Genomic DNA, 13,498 nt, shown 5'->3' with positions numbered 1-13,498 from the left:
AGAGGACATGGACAAAATGTTATGTTTGTTGGAGAGTAAGTGACCCTTTCATTAGAACTTAGCAATTTCGAAGGACCAGTTAATCAACAGAGAGGTCTCTGGAGTTATCATTTGTGCTTTTTACCAATATTACGTCAGCATTGTATTGGCAATGGTGTGAAGAGTACACATTGTGCTTTTTGAAAACAGAGACTGATAGGAATTATTTTCCTTATAAATAATGCATGAGAAAGAAAACAGTCTGTTTCACTATTATTTTTCAAGTACTTTATTCTAATCATTTTGGAACAATTGAACATACATCATCTTGTCTCTTTTTATGATTATAAGAGCAATACATACTTACTGTAGAAAAACAAAAAGTTTGAAAAACAAGTTTCAAAAAAATCTCATTAAGCAGAGGTAATCATCAATACTATCTTGGCATATTCCCTTTTATTTATATTTGTTTTACATGATTGAGGCCATATCGTACATACAATTTTATCTTCTGATTTTAGAAGTTACCATTATAATAAAGTTTTCTTCATATTATTAAATAAAATTATACAACCTGATTTTAATGGCTGCATAATAACAAGTTGTGTGGAGATTCAATAATTTATGTTAAAATAGCTCTACTATTGTACATTTAAGTTGTTTCTGCATCTTCTCTCAAATGCAGATCAATCTATTTTGAAATGAACAAAAGGGCAAGGGTCCTTTTTGAGTTGTTCCACAGGAGATGAGAATGGAAATGAATGCTCAAAAGGCCCTAAATACATCAAATTACTGCTGAATCACAGGCAGTAGGTGCTGTTTGTCCAGCCATGTGGATGGAATAGGTAAACCTTGCATATTCACTCCCTACGTTCTTTTTATGATTAAGGATGATGTGTTAACCATCTTTGTGCATAAAACTATTGCTTTAGAATAGTGTCAAAGAAATGGTATGCATAATACTATTTCCTTAGAGTCAAAAAAATGGAATTATTAAGTCAAGAAAAGTCTTATGGTCCTTAATACACATTGCCAAATTGTTTAACTGAAAATGGCTAAAAAAATTACTTTTCAAATTAAAAAGCAGGTGATTACTCTCAGCTGTCATGCATTATTTGAAAATAATGACAATTACCTGTTTGTTTGCTATATTAAAAAACAATATATTTGCTATATTAAAAAAAAAAAATTGGCCGGGCACAGTGGCTCACGCCTGTAATCCCAGCACTTTGGGATGCGGAGGTGGGTGGATCACCAGGTCAAGAGATTGAGATCATACTAGCCAACATGGTGAAACCCTGTCTCTACAAAAAATACAAAAATTAGCTGGGCATGGTGGCATGAGCCTGTAGTCCCAGCTACTCAGGAGGCTGAGGCAGGAGAATCACTTGAACCCGGGAGGCAGAGGTTGCGGTGAGCTGAGATAGCACCACTACACTCCACCCTGGCAACAGAGCGAGACTCCATCTCAAAAAACAAAACAACAACAAGAAAAAAACAATTAAGTGCCTTCTATAGCCAATCATTTCCATTAGGCACCGGATTTAATTCATGGTACAAGCCCCTATGAGCTAACTATCTACAAAGTTTTTGTGGAAAAGATGCAGTCCAGCATAGTTTTTGATAGAAAAGAGAGTAGAATTGAAAAAGAAATTGTCAAGAAAAACCTAGAGATATTTGTAATTTTATCTGAAAAGTTCTTATTTTTGATATGCAGTAGAACAGATCCTAGCTTGGGAGGAAAGAGTCACAGATTAGTTACTAATTACTATGGAAACTCAACACTGGTCTCTAAATTTCTTTGGACTTCAAATTTCCAAATCTGTAAAATAAGACATTAGGTCAGAATCCTACTTCACTTAAAAATACCATATTGGGTTATATTTTCATGTGGAATCATTCAGACATTATTATGGTACAAAAAACACCATTGTCTCATGCCTGCTAATAAACCAGAAATACAGTCTGGGAGACCTCGGATTAGATATAGGAGAGACACTTTTACATATGATGAGCATGATATAGTAAGAAAATGATATTGACTCACCCAGAAATAACAGTGATATTACTATGCCCATCTTACAGTTTATTTTTACATTTTAAGGATTTAACTCTCCTTTTATCTGGATTCAAAATAACCACCTAGTTGACCATACCTGTGTTAGGAACTATGATATTTATAGAATCTGAAGATAAAATATTCCAACACAAACCCTTTAAAAATGATTTTTGCTCAATAAGTTGATTGATTACAGAAGTTATCCATATGGATAATTTAGAGTTTGACTATGAAGACTGGAGAAAACAAACACCATTTCGTAAATTCTACGACTTTTTATATTAACATTTCTGATCAAGTCAGCGCATTTCTTTGTTATGAAATGAATTTAGGATCTACTACTTAAAAAAAAGACCGAATGTTCCCTTTTCCCTGATATTTTAATACTGTATTAAATTTGTCATAATCGCTCTCTTGAAAAATATCACCTTCACTTGACTCCTAATATTTTCCTCAGAATCAATCAGACACGGAAGTTCGAAAGTAATGTTGAATTCTTCATTTTTAGCAATCTGTAAGAATTACATTAGCCTTCCTATGAAGAAGCTTCTTTGCAGCTAGTAAAATAGCTGAAATAGAAGAAACAGAACGGAATCAAAATCTAACTTTGAGAGTCTGTAAATGACCACAAAAATAAGATTAGAGACCAAAAAGACCTCAGACTTTTCAATTTCATAGCTTCATCAATTTTAACACATGTATTGATATATCCAAAGGTGGATGTGGAGATTATTTTATTTCTATAACTAGAGAGTGCAGAGCTCCGAATACAGTCTAATTGGTATATTCTAAAGTACTGGATTTATTATTTGGATGCTGGGTCTCTCTATGGCTCCGACAATTTTGTATTTATCTCAATTTTAAACAAATCAATTTCCATTTCTAGGTATCATTTTTCTGATTGTGCCAGAGGATAGTAAAACGTGGCACTTTTCTACTTTAAAAATTACTTTTCACAACGACTAAATTCTTCAGTTTAAGTTATTGTCTGACCAAGTTTTAAATATAACTTAACTTTAAAAGGGGCCATATTTACTTACAATGTAACTTTGGTTTTACATTTTAGTCCCAGACTACCTGATATCATATAGCCAGTAACCTAACACATATAAAAGTATTTCTATTAATAGAATTCTGAATGTCTCTGAGCACTGAGGTATCTTGGTAAGCATCTACTTTCAACTCTTTTTACAGAAGGGACTTCAGGAGCAAAGAGGGCATGAGACATGCCCCAGGTGACACAGGGATTTTTTGCTAAAACTAAGCTACATGTCTACTGACTTAGAACCTAGTACTCTTCTCATTGCACTATACTGCCTTGCAGGGTTTTTTAAACATTAGAAATCCCTATGCTGGGATATTTTAAACTTTGGTCAAGCCAATACATTAGAATCACTTTATACAGGAAGCCAGATACTTTTATTACTATTAGCCAAATATTTTATAGAACAACAGGTCTGGAACAGAAATGTAAGAACAAAAGTTTAAAAGTTAAACCTCTAGTAATACCCCACAAGCACTGGCAACCAAAACCAAAGTGAACAAATGAGATCACATTGAGTTAAAAAGATTTTGCACAGCAAAGGAAACAATCAACAAAATGAAGATACAACCCGCAGAATGGGAGAAAATATTTGCAAACTACCCCTCTGAGGACGAGGGATTAATAATCAGAATAGATAAGGAGCTCAGACAACTCTATAGGAAAATTATCTCATAATCCAACAAAAAATGGACAAAATATTTTAATAAACATTTCTCAAAAGAAGACACACAAATGGCAAACAGGCACATGAAAAGGTGCTCAACATCATTGATCATCAGAGAAATGCAAATCAGAACTATAATGAGATATCTTCTCACCCCAGCTAAAATGGCTTATCCAGAAGACAGGCAACAACAAATGCTGGTGCAGATACAGAGCAAAAAAACCCTCATACACTGTTGGTGGGAATGTAAGTTAGTACAATCACTATGGAGAACAGTTTGGAGGCTCCTCAAAATACTAAAAATAGAGCAACTATACGATCCACCAATTCCACTGCAATTTCATGGACAGTGGGCCAAGAATTATGAGATATTTAAGGAAAGTTGCTTACATGAAACACAAGACCAAAAGTAAACATAGTAACCAACAAAAACAGGAAAGTTGAATGAAACAGAGACACAGCAGGGAACAAAATAAAACTTCAAAGAAATCTACAAATGATGTCATCAAAGACACAAGACAATATTCAGGTCTAATTTAGGACAAGGAGGGCATAAAAAGGGGCATTTAGAAACCAAGAATAATATCTTGGACATTCAAAATATGAAGGGAGAGGGGGAGAGCCAAGATGGCCAACTAGATGCAGCCAGAAAGAGTTTCTCTCACTGAGAGAGATCAGACCGTCAAGTAGACCAGCACACTCCAAACAGATCTTCAGAAAGAAGGCATTGAGAGTGGACAGAGGAAAGACGCAGACCCCCGGCTGAAAGAGAAGGAAGCTGGGAACCCTGCACAGGGTTGCCAAGAAGCAGTATTTAGTTCCTGCCCCTGAGCAACTCTTAGGGAAGGGGTGAGTGAAATGGGCATGGAGTAGCCCAATTTTGCCACGGACCTCTGAGATTCTAGCTGCAGGAGACCCCACAACCACCATGGACATCTGAACTGGCAGGGAGAACTTCTTGGAGAATTGGCAGAGACACAACTCTAGCCTGCATGGAGCCCAGAGGGTTTGGCGCAGGAGCGGCTGCGGTGGAGCATGGCCGTGGACGCCCACTCCTCAAGACTCTCCATACTCCTCTAGGTGGCTCTAGCCTTTGTTAGCTGCTGGACCTGGACAGAGCAAGGCTGTCTTAGCCGTGGGATGGGGCCAGTATGATCTGAGTGTCCCCTGTCTGCCGACATCTACCAAGGTCCCTGCCTAGCCACAGCCGTTTGCAGCGCAGCCTCAGCTTCCCAGCGGCCACTGCCATAGCTCTTTTGCTGGCAGATCCTGCCCAACTGTGAGAGAACTTTTGCAGACGGACCCCCACCACCTTGCACCTGCAGCCTTGCCTCACCACCACGCAGTCACCTGCAGCCTCCCACACTGTCCCACCTACACACGTACATGGGGACCTCTGCCACCCTGCATATGCTCACACACAGGGGCCTCTGCTGCCCTGCTGGAGCACTTTTGCCAGCAGCCCCCATCACAGTGTTGTTGCCATGGACACAACACAAACACTCTGGCCCCTCCATCACAGCGGGTGCTTAACCTCAAGGGGCCAGAGAACAAAGTTGCAAGCCTGGTCCCAGTCCCCCAGGGTCAGAGCATGTAGCCCAGGAGTGCTGAGCTGACCCTTGGCCTTCTGAAAGAAACCTCACAAGAAGCAGAGCCAGCCTCTTAAGTGGAAATTTGCCTCCAGTGCTCAGTCCCGACTCAATCCTTATCCTCCTTGTCTGATTAACTGTGGACCTGTCAGTCTGACCCCAATCCCGCAACACCCACCTCCCTCGCTTCCCACACACCACCTCTTCCCTCCTTCCCTCCCCACCATCCTAGAACATGCAGACACTCAAATCATTTTACAACAGGTTCATTTTATTTTCATCACCATGAGGGGTACCCTGTGGTGTGTAAAATGTACCATAGACCCTTTTGGCTATTTCTCTGGGGTTAGACTTATGGAGACCTCTCAGATAGATCTAGTCCTCTGAACTTGCCCTGAAATTACTGGCTGTCCAGGGAGACGCTGGAGATGGTGGAAGTCTCCTCACTTTCCTGGTCCTGCTGTGGCTCCTTTTGATTGAGTTCCTCGTTCAGCTGGTCAGAGTGGCTGGATAGCGTTGGCCCTCTCCCTTCCTCAGGTTTTCTTGAAGCGGCGGTCTTTCAGGAGTGGCTTTTTTCCTGGAACTCTCTCAAAGACTCTCTTTTCCCTTCCGGGTTGTCTTGGGAATCTGGAAGGACAACAGGGAGATCACAGAAAGGCATTGGTTTGGGGGAAGAGGATGGGGAGGGGTGGGAACAGGGGCATAATGAGAAGGGTACAGGCTGAGGTGGGGGTTGTGCCAGGCGAGGACAGGGTAAGGCGTCTTGGGAGGGAGGAGTAGAGGGGAAGGCAGGGAGGAATCAAGGGGAAGACAAGGAGGAGCCTGGGTGCGCCACTCATCTTCAGAGGGCTTCTGAATCTTGGTTGAGAGGGGGCCTTCCTCTTCTTCGCCTCTTTGGTGTTGTGGGTGGTTGTCCCTCAACAACTAAGTTGGAGGCTTGTGCTTTACTGGCCATCTTCACCACATCAGCATCTCTCAACTGTCTTCTCCGGGTCACCTGGCCTCCCTATATATAACCCTTCCAGGACAATGAGGAGCCACACCCCTAAGCTTTGATTGGCCAGCAAGCCATTACCCAGCCAATGGTAGGCCTGCAGGGAGGGGCTTAGACATCACAAAACCCCATCAGGACATTGTCATAGGGAAGTAGAGAGTAGGGGGAGGGGCCAGGCATGGGGAAGAGGAGGGGACAAGGGGAGGAGTGGGGAGTCTTATAAGGAGGCCAGGCTGGTTGAAACAAAAAAGGGGCATTTCTTTAGCACTCCTAAAAACTTTCCCAAACTGACCTAGCACCCTCCTCATCTTCTCATGTCAGTTCTGGTGAGTCACATGGCAAGGATAGGGTGTGTCTTCCAAAGCCTTTCTCTACTGCCAACCCATTCAGTGGTACATTCTGTTTTCTTCCACCTTTAACCATTATCTAGTTGTTGCATGTCTTACCTACAATCTATTCATGGTAAAAATTTATGCTAATATGTCATGGCCATATTTAAGTGTCTGTGGAGATGTCAATCATCCAGTTCCCACCTACAAATCCTCTAAGCATTTTGAAAACCATTAACTTCTTGGCTTACTACCAAGAAACTTTTTTATTCCACGTACCTTTTCTAGTGTCCATTTAGCTCTCCTCAGTTTTCTATTCTCCAGTCTGAAACCACTGCCTTCAGACTATGAAGACTTCAGTGAAGGGCTGTACATGGTGGCTCATGCCTGTAATTCCAGCACTTTGGGAGGCTGAGGCAGGAGGATTGCTTGAGTCAAGGAGTTCAAGACCAGCCTTGACAACATAGCAAGACCCATCTCCACAAAATAAATTAGTTGGGCATAGTAGTGCGTGCCTGTAGTGCCAGCTACTTGGGACACTGAGGTGGGAGGATCACTTGAACTCAGGAAGTCAAGGCTGCAGTGAGCCATGAACATGCCACTGCACTCCAGCCTGGGTGACAGAGCAAGACCCTGTGAAAGAAAGATGAGAGAAAGAGAGAAAGAACGAAAGAGTGAAAGAAGACAGAAAGAAAGAAAGAGAAAGAAAGAAAGAAAGAGAGAGAGAAAGAAAGAGAAAGAAAAGAAAAGAGAGGGGAGGGGAGGGGAGGGACTTCCTTGAATAGACTTGCTCTTCTGGGTATCCTATCCTTGTTTCAACTCTGCTTATCTCAACAGGTATAATACTCTGGCTTGAGTTTTAACAGTGTTAGGGGGATGAGGCAGATTTATACATGCTCCAAGTTGTGCTGGGTGTTTGCATGAAGAAAATCACAACCTCAAACTGATGAATGCATAGAGGAAGGAGCTTGGCTTAACCAGAGTCATGCCCACCTTATGTGAAAAGCTCTTTTCAAAATGTGCCGTCATCCACCAGATAATTTTCTTATCTTATTTTATTGTTTTCTGTTAACATCCTACTTCCCTTTCTTCTCCTGAGGTCTTCTGAAGACATAGAGCTTACCTTAAGGGGAAACACTCATAGAATTATTTTTCATGAACAATTATAACAAGCTTCCAGCTTCTTGGAGGAGACACTGTGTGATCAATTTCAGTTCATTTACCTCCCTAAGTACAGGACCTCTCATTCAGGTTTTTGTCCCTGGAAGAAAGGGATGACAGAGTTACGCACAGGCTGAAGTGACTGCGTTAATATACAAAATCTAATGAAATTAAGGGAAGATTATACTAATATAATTAATATAATATAGGAATATGTCAATATAAGGATAATGACATATAATAAAGAGGTCATCTAGACATGATGTTTCCCAACCCCCAATCTAACAACAGAAGGCAGCCCATTACTCCCCAGGATTAAATGGGAGCTCAATCAACAACACTAGGGAGGTTAGCAGCATCAGCAGATGGGATTAATCCAAAGCTTCTTTGACAATTTGTGGCCAAGAGAAATGTTCTTCTTCACCATTGTGCATAAGACTCACTCTCTCCCTAGAGACTCTAGGAGAGATTTGGGTGAAGACACAGAGCCAAACTCCTGATTTGAAATCACTAAAAATTAAGCTGTGCTTTTCCTAAGTCCCTGTAAACTGAAGCTAGACAACTTAAACTTGAGATGAAAATAACAATAACCTATTTATGTATATAAACCACTTTCATACCTGCCTACTGATGTATGGATTTCAGAGCAATATGGCTTACAGTCATTTTCCAGGATTGTTCTTTTTCATTTGATTGTTGCTTCCCTTATCTTTTCCTCCCCTCATTTTTTCTTTGTAGGACTTGAGACTTCATCATCTGCCAAAAATGAGCTTTCCTAACAACATGGGACCTATTTGTCTAAAAATAAACTGTCCTAGCCACAAGAGATGAGACAAAACCCAAGACCACAGACTCATTTTCTTCTAAAATGCTCTGTCTGAAAGATTTTAAGAAGAAAACGGGAGAGAAATATAAAAAGGAAATAAAAACTTGGGACCCCAATTCACTATGCCAAAAGGGAAAAAATTAAGCTGAAAGCTGAGTAATGCAAGAAGCTGCCTTTCTTTTTGTTCCTAAGCAAATAGCTACAGATAAAAGGTTTAGTATCTCCACAGGTAGCTACTCTAGGTTCACTTTATCTTATGTAAAGTGCTGATTTGCAGAGCATGAGATGAATACATAGTTGACCCTTCCCCTAACCGCTCCTTTTCTCTTGCAATATGTGGATTCAGTAACGTGACCATACCCTACCTCTTTCCCCTCCAGCCTGCTTTTCCCCATTAAATATTGAAGCCCTCAAAATAATACTTGGAGAAAGGCATAGACATATCACCCAGGTGGGTCCTTAACCTTTGCAAAATAAACTTCTAAATTGATTGAGACCTGTCTCAGATACTTTTTGGTTTACAATATAATATGAAAAGTATTCTTTAATCTGCATGCATGGAAAACTATTCATACTGGAAAATAAAATATTACCTAACATATTTTAATTAAAAAAATAATTGCAACCACCTCAAAATTGAAGAAGTAAAAACTCACAAACAACAGATCAAAGAGGCAATAAATGAAATATTATAGACTATAAAATAATGAAAAGCAATACAGTGAATATCAAGTCTATGAAATGTATCTAAAGTATTCAGAGGTAAATAGATACCTTTTAATATTTTTATCATTTAAAAAGTGAAAAAATGCCAATATCTTGGAAAAAAATATTAAAGCCTGAGGACCATTGTTGGGAGTGATGGGATGATAACAGTCCTATCAGATAATGAGGTAGTATGATATATGTTATAAGCACTGGCCTTAAAACCAGGTGACTTGCATCCATTTCTCAACCCTACCACATTCATAGTAGTATGAAGTTGGGCAAGATATTGAACTTGGATATTTAATTTTCTCATCTGGAAAATATCAGCTTGGCAAATATTTTCTTTCTCTTTTTTTTTTTTTTTTTTTTTTGAGATAGAGTCTCGCTCTGTCACCCAGCGTGGAGTGCAGTGGAGCAATCTCAGCTCACTGCAAGCTCCGCCTTCCGGGTTCACGCCATTCTCCTTCCTCAGCCTTCCGAGTAGCTGGGACTACGCCCAGCTAATTTTTTTGTATTTTTAGTAGAGACGGGGTTTCACCGTGTTGGTGATGGTCTCGATCTCCTGACCTCGTGATCTGCCTGCCTCGGCCTCCTAAAGTGCTGGGATTACAGGCGTGAGCCACCGTGCCCAGCCAAATATTTTCTGTAAAGGGCCAGGTAGTAAATATTTTAAACTTTGCAAGCTACATTAAATCGTCTCTTTCACAACTACTCAACTCTACCATCAAAGCACAAAAGCATTCATAAACAATATGTAAATATCAAGTGTGGCTATGTTCCATGTGTTCCACTAAAACCTTACAAAAACAGGCAACTGGAAGCAGAATTTGGTCCCAGGTCAGCTGTGGTTATTTGGCTCCTAAATCACAGTGTTTTTCATAATAATTGACTAAAATAAAGTCTGTAAAATACTGTACAGGTAAAATCAGGGTAGTGTAGACAATACATACACACACACACACACACACACACATCCATATATATATAATCATTGCATTCCGGACTAAATCCCACTTGTCATGTTATATGACCCTTTTAATATGTTGGCAGATTTAGTTTGCTATCATTTTGTTGAGGATTTTTGTGTCAATATTCATTAGGAATTTTTCTTTTTTTTTTTTTTTGAGACGGAGTCTTACTCTGTCGCCCAGGCTGGAGTGCAGTGGCGCGATCTCGGCTCACTGCAAGCTCCACCTCCCGGGTTCACACCATTCTCCTGTCTCAGCCTCTCTGAGTAGCTGGGACTACAGGCGCCCACCACCACGCCCGACTAATTTTTTGTATTTTTAGTAGAGACGGGGTTTCACCGTGGTCTCGATCTCCTGACCTCGTGATCCGCCCGCCTCGGCCTCCCAAAGTGCTGGGATTACAAGCGTGAGCCATCGTGCCCGGCCAGGAATTTTGATGTATAGTTTTATTTTTCTCGTGATGATTTTGTCTGGTTTTGGTATCAGGGTAATACTGGCTTCATAGAATGTGTTGGGAAGTGTTCTTTCCTCTTCTAGTTTTTGGAAGTTTTAGAAGGATTGGTGTTAATTGTCCTTTAAACATTTGGTAGAATTCAGTCATGAAGTCATGTGGACCTAGCCTATTCATTGTGGGAGATTATTTGAATTATTAACTTCAGTCCCTTTACTTCTTACATGCTTTTTTAGATTTCCTATCAGTTTTGGTATTTTGTGTCTTTCTAAGAATTTTTCTGTCTCCTCTTGGTTATCTAATTTATTATCTAATTTGTTGGTATATGATTATTCATAGTATTCCTTTATTATCCTTTTTATTTCTTTACAATGGGCAGTGATGTCCCTTCTTTCATTCATGATTTTAGTAATTTGAGTCTTCTCACATTTTTTTCTTTGTCTACCTAGATAAACGTTTGTCATTTTTACTGATCTTTTCTTAGAACCTGCTTCTTTGAATACTTTCTCTCTCCCTACCTCTCTCTGTTTCTCCCTCTCTCCCTTCCTCTCCCCGCCTCCTCCTCTCCTCTGATAATGAGAGACTTAGATTTCTCAGATACTCTTTCCTGGAGCAAAGCTTCTGCAATGTGGAGCAGGGTGAGGGGATGAGAAATGCTGGCAGTCTGCCACTGGGGTTGGGGGGAGAACCTTAGTCAGGAAACTGGCTGTATAAGGATCTGTCTGTTCTGAGCTATGGCTGGAAGGAGTGGAGCTGCTGTCACGCCAAGCTGGGGGGCAGGTGAGGGAGCTGGTTGCTGCTCGTACTGATATTTAGTACATTTTTTGGAATAAATGTTTCTCCATTTGTTGAATACTCTCTGAATTTCCCGAGACTTTAAATTGTTGTGTTCCTTAGTAATATTCACCATTTATTTCACTAGGAAGAGGGCTCACAGAGCTCTTCGTGTTGCCTTTCTGTCAATTGTCTCTCCAGTCTGGCATTCTTTTTGATACCCACATGAATCCCTTCCATTTAAAATGAGCCCACTGTCTTGTGCCGGTTGCTCTCTGGACTTGTCCAGGTCTCTGTACCCTCTTTTCCCGTGTGTGTCATGGAGACATCCGCTAGGAGAGCCACAGCCTTGTTCTGGTCAGCTTGATTCCTGTTCCAATTTGGTTCCCTTTCCTTCCGTCTTTATCTAGACCATCTGTTTTTTGCTTCCATTCTTATTGCTTCTGCTGCTGCCCTGTGTATTTTCTAAGGTGGGATCTGCCCTACCCCAAAAGGCTCCCACTGGCATAACTTGAAACAACCTGAGGAGGGAATGATGTAAGGTGCAACTTCTTGTTGTTCCAAGTAAATGCGTATAAAAGAATTCCAGCTACTATCTGTTTAATCATTGCTGTTTTAAAAACAATGAACATTTATTATCTAGAAAGTAAGAAATTTAAAATCTGCTAGGAAAATGTTTGTAACACCTTTTCCTTATGAAAAATTCTCCCTGTTGTCCTGGGGTATACATTCACACAGCAAGTCCTGTCCCATGGGAGGGCACTTTGGAAGCGCTGACCTGAACACATCTGAACGCATTCTCACCCCTCAAGCCCAACCCCAGCAACTGCACAGTGAATCTCCTAACACACCCTCCTCCCTGCTCTCTGGGCACATTCTTGTCATCAGATGTTTATTGAGGAGTTGGATTGCCTTACAAGACAGTGAGTATCTTGAAAGCAGGGATTCCATCTTCCTTACCTCTGCATGCCTAGCCAGGAACAGGTCCAGGATCTGGCATAAAGTAGGGTCTCTATAATTGTATACTGACTATGTGAATGAATAGGTCAATGAATCGTTGCACATTTCCAGAATCATAAAACACAAACATCTTAGCCAGGCTTTCTGGGTTGTCCTAATCTGGCCCCTGCATACTGTCCTACCAATGTTATCATCTTGTAGTCTTCTTCTCAAAACAAACTCTTCATTTTTGCCTAGCAGGCCTTCTCTCTTATCCTCCAAAGCATCCTGCATACTCTCACCTGCTCGCCTTGGCTGTGCTCTTGCCTTCTGCTCTGCTTATTTGAATGTTTTCTTCCATTATTCACAGGCACTTTACTCCCTGGATCTTTACCCAGCCACTCTGCTTGAACTGTCCAGACCTTTCTTCATACTTGGACATCTCCCTGGAGAAGAATAAGTCTATTTCCACGAGGCCAGGCAGAGAATCTTTAAATTTAACCTGCCTGGTGCATATGTCTTCACCTATGGTATAATAGTGACAGCAGTGTCAGATGCTGAGTCCTGTGGTGCATATCATTAAAAGATGTTCCTCCAGTCTGAAAGCAATTTTCGGGGGGAAGAGATGTCGAACAAGCCTTCAAAATTATGCAGTCTTTAGTTTCTGAAATTTTCCTCTTTCTGCTTTTGAAAAATCAGGGTAACTTTTACTTCTTTGAAGTTCCATTCTTTGTGATTCTGCAAAGAAATTTTTTTCATTCAACACATATTTAATTACCACTACAAGCCAAGCAGGTACTGCTGTTACAAACAGTATATATATATATATTTTTTTTGAGACAGAGTCTCTCTGTGTCGCCTAGGCTGGAGTGCAGTGGTGTGATCTCAGCTCACTGCAACTTCCGCCTCCCAGGTTCAAGCAATTCTTCCTGCCTCAGCCTCCTGAGTAGCTGGGGTTACAGGTGCCCACCACCACGCTTGGCTAATTTTTGTATTTTTTTTTTTTTTTTAG

General features: G+C 40.7%; 1 long non-coding RNA gene across 1 annotated transcript; it reads right to left on the bottom strand.

The window, feature by feature from the left end:
- Positions 1-5,589: 5,589 nt before the first annotated feature.
- On the bottom strand, positions 5,590-13,237 carry LOC107971224 (uncharacterized). Its single transcript, XR_008542079.2, has 2 exons — positions 12,789-13,237; positions 5,590-7,920 (listed from the first exon to the last, which is right to left on the bottom strand). It is a non-coding gene; the product is annotated as an uncharacterized LOC107971224 (long non-coding RNA).
- Between the last annotated feature and the right edge of the window lie 261 nt (positions 13,238-13,498).

Source organism: Pan troglodytes, chromosome X (assembly GCF_028858775.2).
Source record: "Pan troglodytes isolate AG18354 chromosome X, NHGRI_mPanTro3-v2.0_pri, whole genome shotgun sequence".
NCBI lineage: Eukaryota > Metazoa > Chordata > Mammalia > Primates > Hominidae > Pan > Pan troglodytes.
This window is presented reverse-complemented; position numbering and strand designations above follow the sequence as displayed.